The sequence below is a fragment of the Glycine max genome, chromosome 12 (assembly GCF_000004515.6).
Source record: "Glycine max cultivar Williams 82 chromosome 12, Glycine_max_v4.0, whole genome shotgun sequence".
Classification (NCBI taxonomy): Eukaryota; Viridiplantae; Streptophyta; class Magnoliopsida; order Fabales; family Fabaceae; genus Glycine; species Glycine max.
In genome coordinates this window covers 26443361-26454846 of record NC_038248.2, presented here as the reverse complement: position 1 = coordinate 26454846, position 11486 = coordinate 26443361, and the positions used below count along the sequence as shown (strand labels likewise).

The 11486-nt window shown below is 36.2% G+C and overlaps 1 pseudogene; it reads left to right on the top strand.

Annotated features, from left to right (window-relative positions):
* Positions 1–467: 467 nt before the first annotated feature.
* Positions 468–1466, top strand: LOC100788306 (homeobox-leucine zipper protein ATHB-52-like; annotated as a pseudogene).
* The last annotated feature ends 10020 nt before the right edge of the window (positions 1467–11486 follow it).

Genomic DNA, 11486 nt, shown 5'->3' with positions numbered 1-11486 from the left:
TAGTACATGTATGATCAAATCACCTATTCCCATTTTTTGTCTCTTTTTTAGCAGGTAATTGTATGTGCGGAAATTTCCATGTCACAGACACTGTATTAACATTAATAAAAAAAAATCTCATTTTTTTTAGAAGAAAAATATCATCTCTTTTATCACATCATATCATATATTTTGTACAATTTTTTTCTCTTTATGCATCTACAAGCATGGTGGTATCCATCCATTCATAATTTCCCTTTTCGAATTCCTTTAATTAGAAAATAACACTCCAATAAACAATTACTAATGATGGCACGCCATCTTTTATTAGAGGGAAAAAAATGAGGGAACAAGAAACGGGACAAGTGGTTTTAATCCTACTTACCCATTTTAGACAATTCAAGTTAGCCAGCAAGCCTTTGCGTACTATTTACAAAGACTTAAAGCCCTCCAACTCTTTGTCGCTCAATTTGGTGGGGCTCTTCATGTCTCTCAAAGCTAAAAAAAGCCTTATAAAACAATGAGCACCCAAACTTTCTCTTATGAGAAACACACACACACACACTCATCTCCACTTCCCACATTTTAATATTCACACACCACCTTATTGTTCCAAAGCTTCAATATGGGGGATTTCATCTTCTCCTTCAAGACCCAACCACAAGACCATGCTCACCACCAAAGAGCAAAGCACAACAACAACAACAACAAGAGGCTAACCGAGGACCAGGTCGCGATTCTCGAGAAGTGCTTCGCCTCCAACATGAAGCTCGAGCCGGAGCAGAAGTTCCACCTTGCAAACCAACTTGGTGTGCCTCCAAGACAAGTTGCAATTTGGTATCAAAACAAAAGGGCACGCTGGAAGACCCAGAGCCTCGAGGTGGACCATGGTGTGCTTCAGGCAAGGCTAGAGAATGTAGTGGCTGAAAAGAAGCAGCTAGAGAAAGATGTTGAAAGGCTCAAAGCTGAGCTGAAGAAGGCTCAAGAGATGTTGTTAATCAGCAATAATGTCAAAAGTGGAGACCATAGTAACAATAATAATAATAATGCTTCTTGTGAATTTTCAACTTCTTTTGAAGAAGGAGGGAGTTCTGGGGTGGTGCTTGATGATGCCACTCATCATCATCATCATGAGTGTTGGCAAAGTGGTAGTGAGGTTATGCAGGTTGAGGAGCTCTTTACTTACTTCATGGGTGCAAATTATGGGTCAGGCTTGCATGAGAAAAGGGCATAAAATATAACCAACTTTTGCTAGTGTGTACATTTTTTTTGTTATGTCCTTCAGCAGCAGGGTCCAAAAATTAGGATTTGTTAATTTTCAATTTTGTGTCAAGAAATATATTGTATAAATCCATTTCCATGAGTCACGGTGATGAGACAATGGAGACTGGAGAGTGCCCTTTACTTGGAAAAAAAACTACAATTGATGAATGAGCAATTTGATGACCCTGCATTGCATTTTGGTAACTCCTTAGTTGTTTTTTTTAATGTTTAATATTCAGTTGTCCAGAGGCTCGATCGTAACATGTTTTAATTAGTATATTACCACTTCTATCATATCTCATCAAATATTCAGAGGAAAAGGGGGAATTTGTTATCATAGTTGTTAGAAGACAAGATGAATTAGGGTAAATTGAACAATAAGTTAAGTTTAAATTTATTTTAATAAGATATTTTTTTCTTGTTAAAATAAGAGTTATAAATTAGACCTTTTTATTAATTAATATGAGGCCTTTTGTTAACATATGTGGCATTTTCTCTTTATAAAAATTATTAACAAATGTTTTTTAATGATGGATCTAAAGTTTAAGCTTGAATTATTTTACTTTTAGATCGGTCCTAAGATGAATTAGGAATAAATGGTAACCGGTTTAAGTTTGTCCGAGATATAATCATTTTTATAAGTAAATTTAAACATCTTTTCTAGAAATGATTAATTTATTTTAAATTAATAAATATTTCTGAATTTTTTTTAATAGTTACTACAAGATGTCTATCAAATATTCTTACATTTGTAAATTTGATAAATTAATGTTATTGTAAAAGGAGTAACGTTATGTACATTAAATATCCTCAACAAGTAAACATAAAAAAATAAAACAAGAGAAGGGAAAAAATTGAGTAATAAGATAAGTGACGTAATGGAAATAAAGCTTTTAATTTTGAACTCATTCAAGATTTAGACAAAAAAGATAAACTTTTGGTCAAGCCGTGTTTAAAGCTTTGAAAGAAAGAAGAAGATAACGACCATGAAGGCTAATGCTGGCCGTAGTCTTCAAGTGCGAATCATGTCAATGTAAAGACAAAAAAGGTAACAAGCGGGCACATATGTTTTGTTGAGGGTAAGTTAGTGATTTTTATTTTTTTTTTTACTTTCCTTAAGTTTTTTTTTTAATTTTAGTTTTCTGTAGGTTGGTATATTTTTTAATTTTAGTTTCTGTAAGTTTTTATTTTATCTTTAGTTTTAGTAAATTTGTGTTTGTCATTAACCTATTTAATATTTTAATTTTTTTATTTATAATTTTCATAAGTTTGTGTTTATAGAGACCAAAATTGAAAGATTTTTTTTAAAAAAGACTAAAATTATTAAAAAAACACAAACTTTACTACAACTAAAATTAAAAAAATAACACAGGACTCAAAAATGAAAAAAGCATTACCTTACCGGTTAAAAAAAATAGCTTATATTATTTATACAATAAATTTTTAAAATACTTTTTCTTCATTTTTCTCATCACGTTCATATTACACGTTTTTCTTTTTTTCTTCGTCTTCCTATTTCTTCTTTTTATAGTACATTTTTTTTTATATAAAAAGGCATTGTATAAATTCAATTTCTAAAAGACAATTTGTAATGCCGATAACGTGTATCACGTCTTGCTGCTTCCGAAAAATAGGAGACAAGTTGGAATTTTTACGGGGAATTTCCCCCCTTTTCATTTGTTATCCTTTAGACTTAAAAGATTCTTAATTAGCTGTAATGTAAGAAAAGACTGGGGGAAAATTCGGATTTATGTTTGAAATAGAGATAATGTAAACACGTAGCGTGTAAGAAAAAAAAAGTTTAATTGCATTTTTTTTTATCATTAATTGACTTTTTATTTTTGTTAATTTTTGACCAATTTTACTTTCAACTTTTTAATTTGGCATATTTTACTCTCAATTTTTAAGAAATTTGTAAATTTTATCTTATGTCATTTAGTCCCGGTCAAGGTAGGCAAAAGGTAACCACAACTAAAGTTTGTCGAAATTAATTATGGATGAGGTCGGTCGAAGACAGCCACGTCCGAGGTTGACTGAATACAACCATAGACGAGGTTAGCCAAAAATAGTAGCCTTGGCAAGGGTAAGCAAAAATTAACCTAGTCGACGTTGGCTGAACATAGTCTTGGTCAAGGACAATAAAAAAGAACCTTGACTATGGTTGATTGAAATTAACCCTAATCGAGACCGACCAAAAATATCTTTGGTAGAAGTTGGCCGAAAACAACTTGGTCGAGGTTGGCTGAAAATAACTCTAATTGAGGTTAGCCAAAAATGTCTGACCAAGTTAGGCCCAAAACAATCATGGCCAAGGTCAATCAAAAATAGTCTCGACTGAGATCGGTCAAAAATAGCCTTGGCTAAGGATGACTTAAAATAACCTTAACTAAGGTTAGCCAAAAATAACCTTGGACGAGATTGATAGAAAACAACCATGACTGAGGTTGAACAAATTTAGCCTTGGCCAAGGATGATCAAACATAACCCTAGTTGATGTTAGCCGAAAAAAGCCCCACCAAGGTCAATCGAAATTAGTCCTAGTCGAGGATGACAAAAAATAACCCTAATCGGGGTCAACCGGAAAGAGCCCCACCAAGGTCAACCAAAAATATCCCTAGTCGAGGTCAATTGAAAATAGCCTTGGCCAAGGTCAATAGAAAAAAACCCTCACTGAGGTCAGTCAAAAATAACTCTTGGCCAAGGTTGGCCAAAAACAACCCTAGTCGAGGTCAACTAAAAATAACATTAGCCTGAGTTGGCTGAAAATAGTTCTATCGAGGTTAGTCGAAAAGTAATAAAAAATATTATATACCAAAGTAGAGTAGTTTTAAAGTAATTTACATTTCATGTGTTGTTTTTGCCATCTAGTATAACAGGAAACATCATTTTAAATGGAGTTTTGTGCTCACTAAATAGGAGACGCCATCATGAGTGGAACATCCTATTGTTTCCATTTTGCATTTTTACATAAGTTATTTTTACAACTAATGTAAAGCCAAGGTAGGTCAAAATAATCCCCATCGAGGTCATCTGAAACAACCTTGGTTGAGGTCCACCAAAATTAACTCTAGCCAACTGATTTAAAATATATTTGGCAAAATTGTAAATTTGGTCCCCCAGTTTATCTCTAGTTTTGGATTTGGTCCCCTAGTAATTTAATTCACGAATTTGGTCCTCCTATTATGTAAAATCGTGCAATGTTGGTCCCCCAGGCCACAATTGGATGTTGACCGTTAACAAGTGATGTTGACTGCCATGTGTCACATTCTTATTGGATGATAACTGCCACGCGTCATGTTCTGATTGGATGTCAACTCCATGAAAGATGAAATGTATTATTGTTTTCATTGACCAATCATAACATGACACGTGACAATCATCATCCAATAAGAACATGACATGTGGCAGTCAACATCACTTGTTAACGGTCAACTTCCAATTGTGGTCTGGGGGACCAACATTGCACGATTTTACAAAATAGGAGGACCAAATTCCTGAATTAAATTACTGGGGGACCAAATCCAAAACTGGAGATAAACTGGGGGACCAAAAATGCAATTTTGCCAATATATTTTTTGGACAGTTGGAAAAAATCACTGGTTGGCTAGCTATGACTCTGATCCCATATTAAGTGTGGCCGTGTGAGTTGGGACCCCTAGGGACTCTCAATAAAAACAAAGTTGCAAATGAAAATGTGAATGTAGTTGTAAATGATGTGGATGGTAATCAAAAGGATGGTGTAAATGAAGAGATTCCTATAGTTGAGGATAATATAGGTGACCTTGAAAATCCCTTAGTGGTGGTTGATGAACTGTATGTAAGTGATAACAATATAAGTTACAAGGTGTTGAGTGAAGGTGATTCATCTAACAGTGAATATAATCCTTTCAGTGATATACAAATTTGAGTGGTGCATATTGCAAAAATGAATATGATGAATTTGTGGATGCAATTAGAGTTGTGCATTTACATGAAGATATGATCAAAATTTACATAGAAAGGGGATTACATGAAGCCATTTGAGCTTGGAAAAGTGAAATAACAACAATCACACTAGAAATGGGTTGAATAGTGTGCTAATAAAAGATAATAACTTTTTAATAACATTTACAACAGTGATTGAGTAAGATAAAGTTCTTAAAATAGTTTTTCAAAAAAAAAATCTTGGTATGCAAAGAATGATAGAAAGTGCTAAGAGAATGCTTAATAAACCGTTAAGGAGAGAAGTAAAAACACTTGGTTTATACTAGTTAATTCAAATTGAGTTACGCCCAGTTATCCTTGACACAATAGTAAAGGGTTCCACTAATCAAAATTTGATTACAAAAAAATATTTTGTCTTGTCACTCTTGGCTACACAAGTATTCTTAAAGCCACTTTTGGCACTATCTTAGACTCCTCCTGAATCAAAGAAAATCCAAGTATTGTTTAACATTAAGCCATTATTGGCTTTCACAAATAGTAGTTTGAATGAATACAATTATTTAATAACACTCAATGAGTGGGTAAACAATAAAGCTCAAATACAAGACAAATTTTTTCTTAGCAAAGGATAACTAATGAAGGCTTAAAACAATTGTCCATTGATTTTTGCAAAGTTTTGCTTCAAAGTTATTCTTGTTTTCTCGTAGTAATTTTATGGTGGTGCTTTTTGAATAGAGTCTGCCTTTTATAGACTTCAGTGAGAGACCCGTTATAGGATCAGTGTCGAGTCCTTGAAATGACTGTTGTCTCACACTCGTTGATAAGGCTACGTGGCATGCTCTGATTTGAGAGGAAATGAGCAAAAGTAAAGATAGTTGCATGTGCTTCTTGTACTCGATGAGAGCGACCCCCCCTTCAGGAATATTATGTATACACCTTCTATTCTCCTTTATTCTATCATTTCCTTAAATTCAAATGTTAAAAATTCAAATAAAAAGAGGCAAAATGAAAATTCATAAAAGAGAATACATGTACTTCCTTTTTCGGCTATCACAACCTTTTTGAATTGTATTGATCATTTTGATAGAATTTACGAAACTCATACCAACTGGATGCGAATGTTAATTAAACTTAGTGTATAACATTGGTTAATATAACGATTGGACACTTTTGGTTTTAGGGCTTGATCACTAGTTAATATTTAACAGAGCTTTTCCCTCTAAGTGTGGAAGATATATGCAACGAACAATGCAACCAATGAAAAGCATGGATATATGCGAATGATAAACAGTAGAAGTATTGCGAATTTTTATGCAGGACATGTGGTTGAATCAATTTAGATTTTCAACATGGTCCATGACATCTTGGTCAAAGTGAAACTGGAAGTAACAGGGACATCAACAATCCTAAATGTGTTTGGCAGTAAACAAAGTAGCAATGTAACTCGATTCATCTTTTGCCCCAATTTTCAAGTTGGTTACTTCCATACTTGACCTTGACTTGATGAACCTTTTCTAGAAAGCATGAGCTTGGTTCAACCCCATAACCCAAGGAATGGCAATTTTGATCGCCAATACTCAACAACATTTCATAGAGATGAAAGACTCGGGAATACGTATGCTATGCATGGAAAATGTAATTATGAGATTGAGATGCCCGAAGAAACATCATTTCCTAGTTAACCACGCATTAGGTACCATGCTCAATCATTTTGTTTTTTTTTTATAGAAATAGGTTTATGATCCCAACATGGTTGGCTAATGGTACCTAACACATGCAACTAAGAATGTAGTGTGAATTTTCACGCTTCCTTTTTTTGTTTTTGTTTTGCAGAGGAAAACACAAGGATCATGCATGAGCAAACATGAAAACAAAAGGTGTGCAATTTGTAGAACAAAAAGTATGTGGAACGCATATGCATGATGATGCAATGACTCATGCAAAATGTGATGCTGGAATATGATAACGGACAAATGCAGGAACGATATGTTCATTATGATGCCATGAAGAGATGCTTATGCGATGCATGATATGAATGCATTTACGGACACGAGAGCCCGGAAAATTATCTCTTCTTACTTGCGCATTCGGGGGTGCAGTGCCCCATCTGTGCAATTAAGAAGGTGATATGGACCTGTAGCAACCTACCCTTCGGCGGGAGGGCGACGTGAGACTCACGGGTGCATCTTCCAAGAAAAGAATACGTGTGGAGTCTCCACCAACGTTTATTTGAGAAAACATCGGAAAAACCGGAAAGGACGTGGTCTACGAACTTTAAGTGAAAGGTTCGGGAGTTGTATTTACGCACGAGGAAGGTATTAACACCCCACACGTCCGTCACAAAGGACGACAGCCTTTAATCAAGTGTGCAAATATGACTTCAATTTTTTTTATCTTCCCCTTTTTTACGCTTATGTCTTTTTATGCCTTTTTTTATATTTTTTATCTTTTTGTGGTCGACAAGGGTGTTTCCCTTGCTCCTACGTATTCCTCAATTGTGATAAGGAAATTAGACCTACGTAGTTCTTTGAGAACTAAACTTTGGTTAAGTTGTTTTTATTCTTTTTTGCAAGATATATTTTTATTGAATGAAAGGTCATTTGGACCATTAAACGATCTTTCGATTCTTTTTTAAAGGAGAGAAAATATTAAGGCATTTGACCATTAATGATCTCTTGTTATTCTTGAAAGAGGTAACAAAGCTACGTGTTGATTTTAGGCTTTTTGAAGTCCACGTTTAACCAATAAAAGCGGAAAAGACCATTTCAAGGCGTTGGACCTTAAAAATGGCTTTTTAGGTGATGACAAAAGTTTGATTTATGAATTGATTTTATCCTTAATTTCACTTTGGTTATTAGTCAATTCGATTAAGAAAGGAAAATCCCAAAGAAAAACGTCCGATTGATTTTTTTGATTATTTTACTAAAAGATATTTTTTGGTTATTATATTATTATTTTGCCTCTTTTTTTGGTTTTAAACGTGGTTACGGCATGTACAAACGGTTGGATTTCATTTTAACAGAAATTAAAAGATGTTACAGTACGAATGATCGGTGGAAATTTATTTTATTTTTTAATTAGGCGAGAAAATGACTTAAATAAATGACTAAAGCACGTCAAAAGGGGGTACGGAAAATAAATGAAATGAAAATAAAAGCACGCGAAACAAGTGGAGACCACCAAGGGTACATAGAATGAATTGAAAAGTTCGATTTCGGGAACTTACTGGTTGAAGACCGAAGAACTACGAAGAACGAACAAAGAACGATGAAGAACAGTGAAAAATCTTCGCGAAATCGCCCACGGAAACGTCTCGGAAGCGTTACGGAAGCACCTCGGCTTGAATTTTCTTCACAGAAACAATTTTTCTCACTAATTTTAAGTGATTCTCAGATACCAGGAGGGTTGAACATTTTTGTTCTGCCCTCCTCCCCCTATTTATAGGAAAAAGAGGGAAGAGCTCGCCACCCAGCTTGCCCAGGCGAGCTAGGTTGCTTCCTCCAGAAGGCACTGCCTTCTGGTGGAACTTCCTGGAAGGCCCAAGTGGGCCTGATTGCTATTTGTACCCCCTATTTACTAAATACACCCCTGTCTTTTTTTGCTGATTCTTTTTCTGTAACGTTACGGAACTTTACGAATTTCGTAACGATACTTGTTTTCTTTCCGTAATGTCATGGAACTTTACGGATTACGTAATCATCCCTTTTTTGGCTTCCAGAATATTATGGAGCTTCACGAATTGTGCAACAATGCTTCCTTTTGACTTCCGGCATGTTACAGAACCTCACGGATTGTGCAACAATGCTTCCTTTTGACTTTTGGCATGTTACGGAACTTCACGGATTGTGCAACAATGCTTCCTTTTGACTTCCGGCATGTTACGGAACTTCACGGATTGCCTAACGATGGGTGCCAAGTACCTTGAAGTGGTCAAACGAGGGTCGCATCCCAAAAAACGGATGGTCCCCGGACGAAATTAGGGTATGACAGTTGCCCCTCTTTACTTGTCTTTTATTGGAGATATAAGGGAAGTAAAGATATGACACTATTTTCGTTCGAGCGAAATGTAACATCCTGGAAATTTCTATCCGGAATTTTTGGAAACGATGTATTTTGAATGATTATATATAAGTATTATTCAGTGTCTATGCCTATATGTTCTTGGTAGAAGTAGGAATAGTGGGGGCAAAATACGCGGGTTAGACGAATTAAGGAAGAGAAATCCATAACTGAGAGGTTATGGGTTAATTCTTAATTAATTAGTTTAAAAATCATCGTTTTGCGTGCGACTTAAAATTTAACGAAACCAACCTCTAAACCACGCTCGGGGTTTTATTCTGAGCGTTTTGATATATATATTGCTTGCTTTCGAAAACTGGCCCCGGCGGACGCAGAGAAACGCGAGAAACTGGAACCAGAGAAATGGCACGCAAACCGAGGCAGGATTTTAGCGTTTCAAAGGTCAGATTTTTCTCACTTTTGTGACTGAGTATGGGTCACAGTCAAAAAGAGAAAGTGGGCCCTTTTTGCTCCAATCAAATAGGGACATGTGGCAGAGCTTGAATAAAATAATAAGAAAAGAGGAAAAAAAAAAAAAAAGCCTTTTAAAACCCAAAAAGCAACCCTCTCTCTCTTCACTCAGCCCAATTTCAGAACAGCTCTCTCCCTCCCTCTTCCTCACGTTGCTTTTTCCTTCTCCTCCATTCTCCATTGAAGCTCCAAGCAAAGCTTCAACCTTTGGCCATCATTTCTGCTCCAAATCGCGAAAGGAGAGCATTTTCGGGGTCGTGAAGTGCGTGGCTACGAGTGGAACTTCGAAATTTCAGGTTTGGGTGGACTTCTTTCTCTCTTAAATTTCGTGGGTATGGGGTTTTGGGAGATATGATGGGTGGTTTTGTTAGTTTTCTGCTGTGTGATGATTATTTGTGAAGGCATTTGCTGAAAACTTGTTGAAATCGCCATGTTTGGATGAGTTAGACATACCCATTCTGTTTTAGGGTTTTTGTGATGATGTTTGTGATGTTTATATGCTGAAATTGCTGTTGGAAATCTGTTAGAGATGAAGGGTAGAACTAACCCAAGGTTAGAAAGTGAGAATGTGAGGTTATGAGTGGAAAAAGAGTGAGACTTTGAGAGTTGGAAGGCTAAGTCTGAATTCTGTGGTAAATGGAGGTTAAAGTGAGTTAATAATAGCTTGAGATGTCATTTAGGACATGTGAGAAAGGTTAGGCTGAGCTAGAGAGAAAAACAAATGACCAAAGTGAACCAAGAGCCATTTCTAGGGCAAAATTGGGTGTTGAGGAGTCAAATTTTGATTTGGTGGAATTTTAGGTGTAAATTCAGTTTGAGCAAGTTTAGATTGATGTTATGGACTTGTGTGAGGTGAGAGTTTGTTTCAAATTTATCTCATTCTAAATTTCACTTTTCAAACCTAGAAAACCCATTGAATTGAGGGGTTTTGGACACCTAGATTTTGTGTTGCTGTGGTTTGAAGCTTGGCTTTGGTTTAGACATGTTTGATACATGATTTGGGACTTGTAGGATTTGATTTGGGCAAGATTGGATGAGAGGAAGGGTGATTTTCGAAATCTGCACTTATGCAGAATTTTTGCTGTGAAATTGTGCAGCAGAATTTTGCACAAGTGCAGAAAAATGCTTGTGCGTGGTTGGCTGTGGAAAGTCTAGTGCAGAATGAGTTCTGGATGTTTGCTAGTATATCCCAACGGTCAAAATGCAGGCTTATACACTATAGACTTCCAGTAAAATTTTGGAGTCGATCCAACGGTTAACGAATTGGATCGAAAGAATTGTTACTGTGGTCTTTACGTGAGAAAAACTGTGATTTTGGTTGATGTGTTGAGCAGAGTTTTCTGCCTTTGCTCTGTTTTGCTTGGCTGTGATAGCTTGTGCTGTTTGAATGTTGTTTTGCTTGGATGTTGTGGAAGCTTGAGAGGATTGATGGGGACCCGGTGTTGAGAGAAACGAGGATATGGGCTACGTGGGAGTACGCGAGCTCAGTTGGAGGTGGGCAACAGGGGATGGTGGGTTTATGCGCGCATTGTGGATGTGGAAAAACTTGTTGTGCACCATCGCCCGACCGCCACCTAGTACCACATGTGATGGGTACCCCATAATCCTACAAGCTTGAGATGAGGAAGTGTTGAAGGGTGAAACTTCCTGCTTTTATTGTTGACCACAGAGTGGTACCTGGAGATATGTCGCGGGGGTCAGGAGACCTTGGGGACGTCAGGTGGGGTGCTATTGCCCAAAACCAAGCTTGACCAACACAATTTCCACAATTCTGAAAAATAGGTTGTTGT